Source organism: Balaenoptera borealis, assembly GCF_965194805.1.
Source record: "Balaenoptera borealis genome assembly, chromosome: 9".
Classification (NCBI taxonomy): Eukaryota; Metazoa; Chordata; class Mammalia; order Artiodactyla; family Balaenopteridae; genus Balaenoptera; species Balaenoptera borealis.
In genome coordinates this window covers 95,319,182-95,331,806 of record NC_138873.1, presented here as the reverse complement: position 1 = coordinate 95,331,806, position 12,625 = coordinate 95,319,182, and positions in this window count along the sequence as shown.

Below are 12,625 nucleotides of genomic sequence, written 5' to 3'. Positions count from 1 at the left end.
GCCCAAAACTTTGGGGTGCCTGTGTCTTGCTGATTTTTAGTTTTCCCAATTTATACGCCCATGAGTGGAAGTGCCCTATGCTCTCTAAGCTGAGTTTTTTAGATGTTTCAGGACACACCGTACACTTCTCCAGAGTGGCTGTTGGCAATTTACATCCCGCCCATCAGTGTAGCAAGGCTCCCATTTCTCCATGGCCTGTCCTGCATTTCTGGTTTTGACACTTTTTTCAGCATGGCCCTTTTGACCGATGGGAAGCGAGACTTCTTTGTAGCGCTGATTTGCCTTTCCAGGTTGCTTGGTTGGCCAAAAAGGGCGTATGCGTTTTTTCCTGAATATATTCAGGAAAAAACGCATACGCCCTTTTTGGCCAAGGGCATCATTGTCGAGGTTTTGATGCTTTTCCTGTGCTTTAAAGGCGATTCGAATCTACCTCCTGAAATCTGTTTCCTGCAATTCTGCCTTGCTTTCAAATCCTCTTCGTTGCCTTCCCTCAATATATTTGTGGACAAGAGTTATCATTTCTAAGTCTGCAGGTTTGTGAATTGCAGTGCCCCTGAGCTCCATTCTTCAACTCGCTTTCTTGGGAGCTGGCCGCAAAAGCGCAGGATTGCTTCAGGCCGTATTCTGGTTCCTGGCGGCAGGCTGAGCCTGTGGTTAATTCTTCTTCCTGATGGGAAAACAGAGTGACCTGTGCCTGTCCCAACACCTAGAGCTAGTCTCTCATTGGTTGCCCCTCTTCCCGTTCATCCTCAGGACAAATTGCAACCTGTACGGAACAGGAGGATAAAGGTGCTGATTCTCCAAGGAGAGAGATTGCTAGTAAAGCGGCTGGAATGGCGAGCCGGAGCACAAGGAGATGAGAAATGAGGTGCGTTTTAGAAACCTTTCCCGATCACACGGTGTGCCATCTTCGGGGTTTCTCATGCATGTTTTCAATGTAGGACGATGCCCTTGAACCTGGAGATTTGGGACCCATGGGATGGGTACCACGCCGTATTAATTTAAAGGGTCTGCGTTAGCTCACCCAACCTCACCAAACCTCTCAGCCCCAAGAGTGTCCACCCATATGTCTCAATCAGCTGTGGGTCTAGATATGGTCAATCCAGGTGGCATCACAGCCCCTGAACGAATTTTGTAAGAATTTCTCTCTCTTTCACTGTCTTTGTTTCACGGGTTTTGAAAAGTAATTGATTTTTATAATGGGGTTTGGCTGCTTTTCACTGCTGTGTTTATGCCGCTTTACACCCACTTGACTCACTTACAGAGAGATATCAATACATAGGTTTGAAGATTCTTACTAGTCTGATATATTCCTGGGCGGTGAATAGGGGGTGTTGAGTCCAGTTCACTGAGCAAGGAGTAGGTCTTGTCTATTACATATTGGGTTTATGGAACGATATCTGAGCTAATTTGAAACCCTTGTTTTATGCATCACCCCACCTCACCTTTCCCGTTAAGCAGCCATAGTCTGTTTTCTAAACGTGTGATTCTGTTCTGTTTTGTAATTCAGTTCAAGGGGAGCGGTTTTTACATTCCCTCTATAAGTGATATCTCATGATAAGTGTCTTTTTCTGTGTGACTTATTTCACTTAGAATCGTCAGAGCTAAATCCACTCATCATGCTGCTACTAGCCTTATGACATTGATTTCATGGCTGAGTGATATTCCATTGTATATAAGGACCACATCTTCTTTATCCATTCTTCTCTTTCCTGGGATATTTAAGGTGTAACGAAGTGGAGGTTCTTGTCAACAGAGTAGCCCAAAACTTTGGGGTGCCTGTGTCTTGCTGATTTTTAGTTTTCCCAATTTATACGCCCATGAGTGGAAGTGCCCTATGCTCTCTAAGCTGAGTTTTTTAGATGTTTCAGGACACACCGTACACTTCTCCAGAGTGGCTGTTGGCAATTTACATCCCGCCCATCAGTGTAGCAAGGCTCCCATTTCTCCATGGCCTGTCCTGCATTTCTGGTTTTGACACTTTTTTCAGCATGGCCCTTTTGACCGATGGGAAGCGAGACTTCTTTGTAGCGCTGATTTGCCTTTCCAGGTTGCTTGGTTGGCCAAAAAGGGCGTATGTGTTTTTTCCTGAATATATTCAGGAAAAAACGCATACGCCCTTTTTGGCCAAGGGCATCATTGTCGAGGTTTTGATGCTTTTCCTGTGCTTTAAAGGCGATTCGAATCTACCTCCTGAAATCTGTTTCCTGCAATTCTGCCTTGCTTTCAAATCCTCTTCGTTGCCTTCCCTCAATATATTTGTGGACAAGAGTTATCATTTGTAAGTCTGCAGGTTTGTGAATTGCAGTGCCCCTGAGCTCCATTATTCAACTCGCTTTCTTGGGAGCTGGCCGCAAAAGCGCAGGATTGCTTCAGGCCGTATTCTGGTTCCTGGCGGCAGGCTGAGCCTGTGGTTAATTCTTCTTCCTGATGGGAAAACAGAGTGACCTGTGCCTGTCCCAACACCTAGAGCTAGTCTCTCATTGGTTGCCCCTCTTCCCGTTCATCCTCAGGACAAATTGCAACCTGTACGGAACAGGAGGATAAAGGTGCTGATTCTCCAAGGAGAGAGATTGCTAGTAAAGCGGCTGGAATGGCGAGCCGGAGCACAAGGAGATGAGAAATGAGGTGCGTTTTAGAAACCTTTCCCGATCACACGGTGTGCCATCTTCGGGGTTTCTCATGCATGTTTTCAATGTAGGACGATGCCCTTGAACCTGGAGATTTGGGACCCATGGGATGGGTACCACGCCGTATTAATTTAAAGGGTCTGCGTTAGCTCACCCAACCTCACCAAACCTCTCAGCCCCAAGAGTGTCCACCCATATGTCTCAATCAGCTGTGGGTCTAGATATGGTCAATCCAGGTGGCATCACAGCCCCTGAACGAATTTTGTAAGAATTTCTCTCTCTTTCACTGTCTTTGTTTCACGGGTTTTGAAAAGTAATTGATTTTTATAATGGGGTTTGGCTGCTTTTCACTGCTGTGTTTATGCCGCTTTACACCCACTTGACTCACTTACAGAGAGATATCAATACATAGGTTTGAAGATTCTTACTAGTCTGATATATTCCTGGGCGGTGAATAGGGGGTGTTGAGTCCAGTTCACTGAGCAAGGAGTAGGTCTTGTCTATTACATATTGGGTTCATGGAACGGTATCTGAGCTAATTTGAAACCCTTGTTTTATGCATCACCCCACCTCACCTTTCCCGTTAAGCAGCCATAGTGTGTTTTCTAAATGTGTGACTCCGTTCTGTTTTGTAATTCAGTTCAAGGGTAGCGGTTTTTACATTCCCTCTATAAGTGATATCTCATGATAAGTGTCTTTTTCTGTGGGACTTATTTCACTTAGAATCGTCATAGCTAAATCCACTCATCATGCTGCTACTAGCCTTATGACATTGATTTCATGGCTGAGTGATATTCCATTGTACATAAGGACCACAACTTCTTTATCCATTCTTCTCTTTCCTCGGATATTTAAGGTGTAATGAAGTGGAGGTTCTTGTCAACAGAGTAGCCCAAAACTTTGGGGTGCCTGTGTCTTGCTGATTTTTAGTTTTCCCAATTTATACGCCCATGAGTGGAAGTGCCCAAGCTCTCTAAGCTGAGTTTTTTAGATGTTTCAGGACACACCGTACACTTCTCCAGAGTGGCTGTTGGCAATTTACGTCCCGCCCTTCAGCGTAGCAAGGCTCCCATTTCTCCATGGCCTGTCCTGCATTTCTGGTTTTGACCCTTTATTCAGCATGACCCTTTTGACCGATGGGAAGCGAGACTTCTTTGTAGCGCTGATTTGCCTTTCCAGGTTGCTTGGTTGGCCAAAAAGGGCGTATGCGTTTTTTCCTGAATATATTCAGGAAAAAACGCATACGCCCTTTTTGTCCAAGGGCATCATTGTCGAGGTTTTGCCGCTTTTCCTGTGCTTTAAAGGCGATTCGAATCTACCTCCTGAAATCTGTTTCCTGCAATTCTGCCTTGCTTTCAAATCCTCTTCGTTGCCTTCCCTCAATATATTTGTGGACGAGAGTTATCATTTCTAAGTCTGCAGGTTTGTGAATTGCAGTGCCCCTGAGCTCCATTCTTCAACTCGCTTTCTTGGGAGCTGGCCGCAAAAGCGCAGGATTGCTTCAGGCCGTATTCTGGTTCCTGGCGGCAGGCTGAGCCTGTGGTTAATTCTTCTTCCTGATGGGAAAACAGAGTGACCTGTGCCTGTCCCAACACCTAGAGCTAGTCTCTCATTGGTTGCCCCTCTTCCCGTTCATCCTCAGGACAAATTGCAACCTGTACGGAACAGGAGGATAAAGGTGCTGATTCTCCAAGGAGAGAGATTGCTAGTAAAGCGGCTGGAATGGCGAACCGGAGCACAAGGAGATGAGAAATGAGGTGCGTTTTAGAAACCTTTCCCGATCACACGGTGTGCCATCTTCGGGGTTTCTCATGCATGTTTTCAATGTAGGACGATGCCCTTGAACCTGGAGATTTGGGACCCATGGGATGGGTACCACGCCGTATTAATTTAAAGGGTCTGCGTTAGCTCACCCAACCTCACCAAACCTCTCAGCCCCAAGAGTGTCCACCCATATGTCTCAATCAGCTGTGGGTCTAGATATGGTCAATCCAGGTGGCATCACAGCCCCTGAACGAATTTTGTAAGAATTTCTCTCTCTTTCACTGTCTTTGTTTCACGGATTTTGAAAAGTAATTGATTTTTATAATGGGGGTTAGCTGCTTTTCACTGCTGTGTTTATGCCGCTTTACACCCACTTGACTCACTTACAGAGAGATATCAATACATAGGTTTGAAGATTCTTACTAGTGAGATATATTCTTGGGCGGTGAATAGGGGGTGTTGAGTCCAGTTCACTGAGCAAGGAGTAGGTCTTGTCTATTACATATTGGGTTTATGGAACGGTATCTGAGCTAATTTGAAACCCTTGATTTATGCATCACCCCACCTCACCTTTCCTGTTAAGCAGCCATAGTGTGTTTTCTAAACGTGTGACTCTGTTCTATTTTGTAATGCAGTTCAAGGGTAGCGGTTTTTACATTCCCTCTATAAGTGATATCTTATGATAAGTGTCTTTTTCTGTGTGATTTATTTCACTTAGAATCGTCATAGCTAAATCCACTCATCATGCTGCTACTAGCCTTATGACATTGATTTCATGGCTGAGTGATATTCCATTGTACATAAGGACCACAACTTCTTTATCCATTCTTCTCTTTCCTGGGATATTTAAGGTGTAACGAAGTGGAGGTTCTTGTCAACAGAGAAGCCCAAAACTTTGGGGTGCCTGTGTCTTGCTGAGTTTTAGTTTTCCCAATTTATACGCCCATGAGTGGAAGTGCCCTATGCTCTCTAAGCTGAGTTTTTTAGATGTTTCAGGACACACCGTACATTTCTCCAGAGTGGCTGTTGGCAATTTACATCCGGCCCATCAGCGTAGCAAGGCTCCCATTTCTCCATGGCCTGTCCTGCATTTCTGGTTTTGACACTTTATTCAGCATCGCCCTTTTGACCGATGGGAAGCGCGACTTCTTTGTAGCGCTGATTTGCCTTTCCAGGTTGCTTGGTTGGCCAAAAAGGGCGTATGCGTTTTTTCCTGAATATATTCAGGAAAAAACGCATACGCCCTTTTTGGCCAAGGGCATCACTGTCGAGGTTTTGCCGCTTTTCCTGTGCTTTAAAGGCGATTCGAATCTACCTCCTGAAATCTGTTTCCTGCAATTCTGCCTTGCTTTCAAATCCTCTTCGTTGCCTTCCCTCAATATATTTGTGGACGAGAGTTATCATTTCTAAGTCTGCAGGTTTGTGAATTGCAGTGCCCCTGAGCTCCATTATTCAACTCGCTTTCTTGGGAGCTGGCCGCAAAAGCGCAGGATTGCTTCAGGCCGTATTCTGGTTCCTGGCGGCAGGCTGAGCCTGTGGTTAATTCTTCTTCCTGATGGGAAAACAGAGTGACCTGTGCCTGTCCCAACACCTAGAGCTAGTCTCTCATTGGTTGCCCCTCTTCCCGTTCATCCTCAGGACAAATTGCAACCTGTACGGAACAGGAGGATAAAGGTGCTGATTCTCCAAGGAGAGAGATTGCTAGTAAAGCGGCTGGAATGGCGAGCCGGAACACAAGGAGATGAGAAATGAGGTGCGTTTTAGAAACCTTTCCCGATCACACGGTGTGCCATCTTCGGGGTTTCTCATGCATGTTTTCAATGTAGGACGATGCCCTTGAACCTGGAGATTTGGGACCCATGGGATGGGTACCACGCCGTATTAATTTAAAGGGTCTGCGTTAGCTCACCCAACCTCACCAAACCTCTCAGCCCCAAGAGTGTCCACCCATATGTCTCAATCAGCTGTGGGTCTAGATATGGTCAATCCAGGTGGCATCACAGCCCCTGAACGAATTTTGTAAGAATTTCTCTCTCTTTCACTGTCTTTGTTTCACGGGTTTTGAAAAGTAATTGATTTTTATAATGGGGTTTGGCTGCTTTTCACTGCTGTGTTTATGCCGCTTTACACCCACTTGACTCACTTACAGCGAGATATCAATACATAGGTTTGAAGATTCTTACTAGTGAGATATATTCTTGGGCGGTGAATAGGGGGTGTTGAGTCCAGTTCACTGAGCAAGGAGTAGGTCTTGTCTATTACATATTGGGTTTATGGAACGGTATCTGAGCTAATTTGAAACCCTTGATTTATGCATCACCCCACCTCACCTTTCCCGTTAAGCAGCCATAGTGTGTTTTCTAAACGTGTGACTCTGTTCTATTTTGTAATGCAGTTCAAGGGTAGCGGTTTTTACATTCCCTCTATAAGTGATATCTTATGATAAGTGTCTTTTTCTGTGTGATTTATTTCACTTAGAATCGTCATAGCTAAATCCACTCATCATGCTGCTACTAGCCTTATGACATTGATTTCATGGCTGAGTGATATTCCATTGTACATAAGGACCACAACTTCTTTATCCATTCTTCTCTTTCCTGGGATATTTAAGGTGTAACGAAGTGGAGGTTCTTGTCAACAGAGAAGCCCAAAACTTTGGGGTGCCTGTGTCTTGCTGAGTTTTAGTTTTCCCAATTTATACGCCCATGAGTGGAAGTGACCTATGCTCTCTAAGCTGAGTTTTTTAGATGTTTCAGGACACACCGTACATTTCTCCAGAGTGGCTGTTGGCAAGTTACATCCGGCCCATCAGCGTAGCAAGGCTCCCATTTCTCCATGGCCTGTCCTGCATTTCTGGTTTTGACACTTTATTCAGCATCGCCCTTTTGACCGATGGGAAGCGCGACTTCTTTGTAGCGCTGATTTGCCTTTCCAGGTTGCTTGGTTGGCCAAAAGGGGCGTATGCGTTTTTTCCTGAATATATTCAGGAAAAAACGCATACGCCCTTTTTGGCCAAGGGCATCACTGTCGAGGTTTTGCTGCTTTTCCTGTGCTTTAAAGGCGATTCGAATCTACCTCCTGAAATCTGTTTCCTGCAATTCTGCCTTGCTTTCAAATCCTCTTCGTTGCCTTCCCTCAATATATTTGTGGACGAGAGTTATCATTTCTAAGTCTGCAGGTTTGTGAATTGCAGTGCCCCTGAGCTCCATTATTCAACTCGCTTTCTTGGGAGCTGGCCGCAAAAGCGCAGGATTGCTTCAGGCCGTATTCTGGTTCCTGGCGGCAGGCTGAGCCTGTGGTTAATTCTTCTTCCTGATGGGAAAACAGAGTGACCTGTGCCTGTCCCAACACCTAGAGCTAGTCTCTCATTGGTTGCCCCTCTTCCCGTTCATCCTCAGGACAAATTGCAACCTGTACGGAACAGGAGGATAAAGGTGCTGATTCTCCAAGGAGAGAGATTGCTAGTAAAGCGGCTGGAATGGCGAGCCGGAGCACAAGGAGATGAGAAATGAGGTGCGTTTTAGAAACCTTTCCCGATCACACGGTGTGCCATCTTCGGGGTTTCTCATGCATGTTTTCAATGTAGGACGATGCCCTTGAACCTGGAGATTTGGGACCCATGGGATGGGTACCACGCCGTATTAATTTAAAGGGTCTGCGTTAGCTCACCCAACCTCACCAAACCTCTCAGCCCCAAGAGTGTCCACCCATATGTCTCAATCAGCTGTGGGTCTAGATATGGTCAATCCAGGTGGCATCACAGCCCCTGAACGAATTTTGTAAGAATTTCTCTCTCTTTCACTGTCTTTGTTTCACGGGTTTTGAAAAGTAATTGATTTTTATAATGGGGTTTGGCTGCTTTTCACTGCTGTGTTTATGCCGCTTTACACCCACTTGACTCACTTACAGAGAGATATCAATACATAGGTTTGAAGATTCTTACTAGTCTGATATATTCCTGGGCGGTGAATAGGGGGTGTTGAGTCCAGTTCACTGAGCAAGGAGTAGGTCTTGTCTGTTACATATTGGGTTTATGGAACGATATCTGAGCTAATTTGAAACCCTTGTTTTATGCATCACCCCACCTCACCTTTCCCGTTAAGCAGCCATAGTCTGTTTTCTAAACGTGTGATTCTGTTCTGTTTTGTAATTCAGTTCAAGGGTAGCGGTTTTTACATTCCCTCTATAAGTGATATCTCATGATAAGTGTCTTTTTCTGTGTGACTTATTTCACTTAGAATCGTCATAGCTAAATCCACTCATCATGCTGCTACTAGCCTTATGACATTGATTTCATGGCTGAGTGATATTCCATTGTATATAAGGACCACATCTTCTTTATCCATTCTTCTCTTTCCTGGGATATTTAAGGTGTAACGAAGTGGAGGTTCTTGTCAACAGAGTAGCCCAAAACTTTGGGGTGCCTGTGTCTTGCTGATTTTTAGTTTTCCCAATTTATACGCCCATGAGTGGAAGTGCCCTATGCTCTCTAAGCTGAGTTTTTTAGATGTTTCAGGAAACACCGTACACTTCTCAGGAGTGGCTGTTGGCAATTTACATCCCGCCCATCAGTGTAGCAAGGCTCCCATTTCTCCATGGCCTGTCCTGCATTTCTGGTTTTGACACTTTTTTCAGCATGGCCCTTTTGACCGATGGGAAGCGAGACTTCTTTGTAGCGCTGATTTGCCTTTCCAGGTTGCTTGGTTGGCCAAAAAGGGCGTATGCGTTTTTTCCTGAATATATTCAGGAAAAAACGCATACGCCCTTTTTGGCCAAGGGCATCATTGTCGAGGTTTTGATGCTTTTCCTGTGCTTTAAAGGCGATTCGAATCTACCTCCTGAAATCTGTTTCCTGCAATTCTGCCTTGCTTTCAAATCCTCTTCGTTGCCTTCCCTCAATATATTTGTGGACAAGAGTTATCATTTCTAAGTCTGCAGGTTTGTGAATTGCAGTGCCCCTGAGCTCCATTATTCAACTCGCTTTCTTGGGAGCTGGCCGCAAAAGCGCAGGATTGCTTCAGGCCGTATTCTGGTTCCTGGCGGCAGGCTGAGCCTGTGGTTAATTCTTCTTCCTGATGGGAAAACAGAGTGACCTGTGCCTGTCCCAACACCTAGAGCTAGTCTCTCATTGGTTGCCCCTCTTCCCGTTCATCCTCAGGACAAATTGCAACCTGTACGGAACAGGAGGATAAAGGTGCTGATTCTCCAAGGAGAGAGATTGCTAGTAAAGCGGCTGGAATGGTGAGCCGGAGCACAAGGAGATGAGAAATGAGGTGCGTTTTAGAAACCTTTCCCGATCACACGGTGTGCCATCTTCGGGGATTCTCATGCATGTTTTCAATGTAGGACGATGCCCTTGAACCTGGAGATTTGGGACCCATGGGATGGGTACCACGCCGTATTAATTTAAAGGGTCTGCGTTAGCTCACCCAACCTCACCAAACCTCTCAGCCCCAAGAGTGTCCACCCATATGTCTCAATCAGCTGTGGGTCTAGATATGGTCAATCCAGGTGGCATCACAGCCCCTGAACGAATTTTGTAAGAATTTCTCTCTCTTTCACTGTCTTTGTTTCACGGGTTTTGAAAAGTAATTGATTTTTATAATGGGGTTTGGCTGCTTTTCACTGCTGTGTTTATGCCGCTTTACACCCACTTGACTCACTTACAGAGAGATATCAATACATAGGTTTGAAGATTCTTACTAGTCTGATATATTCCTGGGCGGTGAATAGGGGGTGTTGAGTCCAGTTCACTGAGCAAGGAGTAGGTCTTGTCTGTTACATATTGGGTTTATGGAACGATATCTGAGCTAATTTGAAACCCTTGTTTTATGCATCACCCCACCTCACCTTTCCCGTTAAGCAGCCATAGTCTGTTTTCTAAACGTGTGATTCTGTTCTGTTTTGTAATTCAGTTCAAGGGTAGCGGTTTTTACATTCCCTCTATAAGTGATATCTCATGATAAGTGTCTTTTTCTGTGTGACTTATTTCACTTAGAATCGTCATAGCTAAATCCACTCATCATGCTGCTACTAGCCTTATGACATTGATTTCATGGCTGAGTGATATTCCATTGTATATAAGGACCACATCTTCTTTATCCATTCTTCTCTTTCCTGGGATATTTAAGGTGTAACGAAGTGGAGGTTCTTGTCAACAGAGTAGCCCAAAACTTTGGGGTGCCTGTGTCTTGCTGATTTTTAGTTTTCCCAATTTATACGCCCATGAGTGGAAGTGCCCTATGCTCTCTAAGCTGAGTTTTTTAGATGTTTCAGGACACACCGTACACTTCTCCAGAGTGGCTGTTGGCAATTTACATCCCGCCCATCAGTGTAGCAAGGCTCCCATTTCTCCATGGCCTGTCCTGCATTTCTGGTTTTGACACTTTTTTCAGCATGGCCCTTTTGACCGATGGGAAGCGAGACTTCTTTGTAGCGCTGATTTGCCTTTCCAGGTTGCTTGGTTGGCCAAAAAGGGCGTATGCGTTTTTTCCTGAATATATTCAGGAAAAAACGCATACGCCCTTTTTGGCCAAGGGCATCATTGTCGAGGTTTTGATGCTTTTCCTGTGCTTTAAAGGCGATTCGAATCTACCTCCTGAAATCTGTTTCCTGCAATTCTGCCTTGCTTTCAAATCCTCTTCGTTGCCTTCCCTCAATATATTTGTGGACAAGAGTTATCATTTGTAAGTCTGCAGGTTTGTGAATTGCAGTGCCCCTGAGCTCCATTATTCAACTCGCTTTCTTGGGAGCTGGCCGCAAAAGCGCAGGATTGCTTCAGGCCGTATTCTGGTTCCTGGCGGCAGGCTGAGCCTGTGGTTAATTCTTCTTCCTGATGGGAAAACAGAGTGACCTGTGCCTGTCCCAACACCTAGAGCTAGTCTCTCATTGGTTGCCCCTCTTCCCGTTCATCCTCAGGACAAATTGCAACCTGTACGGAACAGGAGGATAAAGGTGCTGATTCTCCAAGGAGAGAGATTGCTAGTAAAGCGGCTGGAATGGCGAGCCGGAGCACAAGGAGATGAGAAATGAGGTGCGTTTTAGAAACCTTTCCCGATCACACGGTGTGCCATCTTCGGGGTTTCTCATGCATGTTTTCAATGTAGGACGATGCCCTTGAACCTGGAGATTTGGGACCCATGGGATGGGTACCACGCCGTATTAATTTAAAGGGTCTGCGTTAGCTCACCCAACCTCACCAAACCTCTCAGCCCCAAGAGTGTCCACCCATATGTCTCAATCAGCTGTGGGTCTAGATATGGTCAATCCAGGTGGCATCACAGCCCCTGAACGAATTTTGTAAGAATTTCTCTCTCTTTCACTGTCTTTGTTTCACGGGTTTTGAAAAGTAATTGATTTTTATAATGGGGTTTGGCTGCTTTTCACTGCTGTGTTTATGCCGCTTTACACCCACTTGACTCACTTACAGAGAGATATCAATACATAGGTTTGAAGATTCTTACTAGTCTGATATATTCCTGGGCGGTGAATAAGGGGTGTTGAGTCCAGTTCACTGAGCAAGGAGTAGGTCTTGTCTATTACATATTGGGTTTATGGAACGATATCTGAGCTAATTTGAAACCCTTGTTTTATGCATCACCCCACCTCACCTTTCCCGTTAAGCAGCCATAGTCTGTTTTCTAAACGTGTGATTCTGTTCTGTTTTGTAATTCAGTTCAAGGGTAGCGGTTTTTACATTCCCTCTATAAGTGATATCTCATGATAAGTGTCTTTTTCTGTGTGACTTATTTCACTTAGAATCGTCAGAGCTAAATCCACTCATCATGCTGCTACTAGCCTTATGACATTGATTTCATGGCTGAGTGATATTCCATTGTATATAAGGACCACATCTTCTTTATCCATTCTTCTCTTTCCTGGGATATTTAAGGTGTAACGAAGTGGAGGTTCTTGTCAACAGAGTAGCCCAAAACTTTGGGGTGCCTGTGTCTTGCTGATTTTTAGTTTTCCCAATTTATACGCCCATGAGTGGAAGTGCCCTATGCTCTCTAAGCTGAGTTTTTTAGATGTTTCAGGACACACCGTACACTTCTCCAGAGTGGCTGTTGGCAATTTACATCCCGCCCATCAGTGTAGCAAGGCTCCCATTTCTCCATGGCCTGTCCTGCATTTCTGGTTTTGACACTTTTTTCAGCATGGCCCTTTTGACCGATGGGAAGCGAGACTTCTTTGTAGCGCTGATTTGCCTTTCCAGGTTGCTTGGTTGGCCA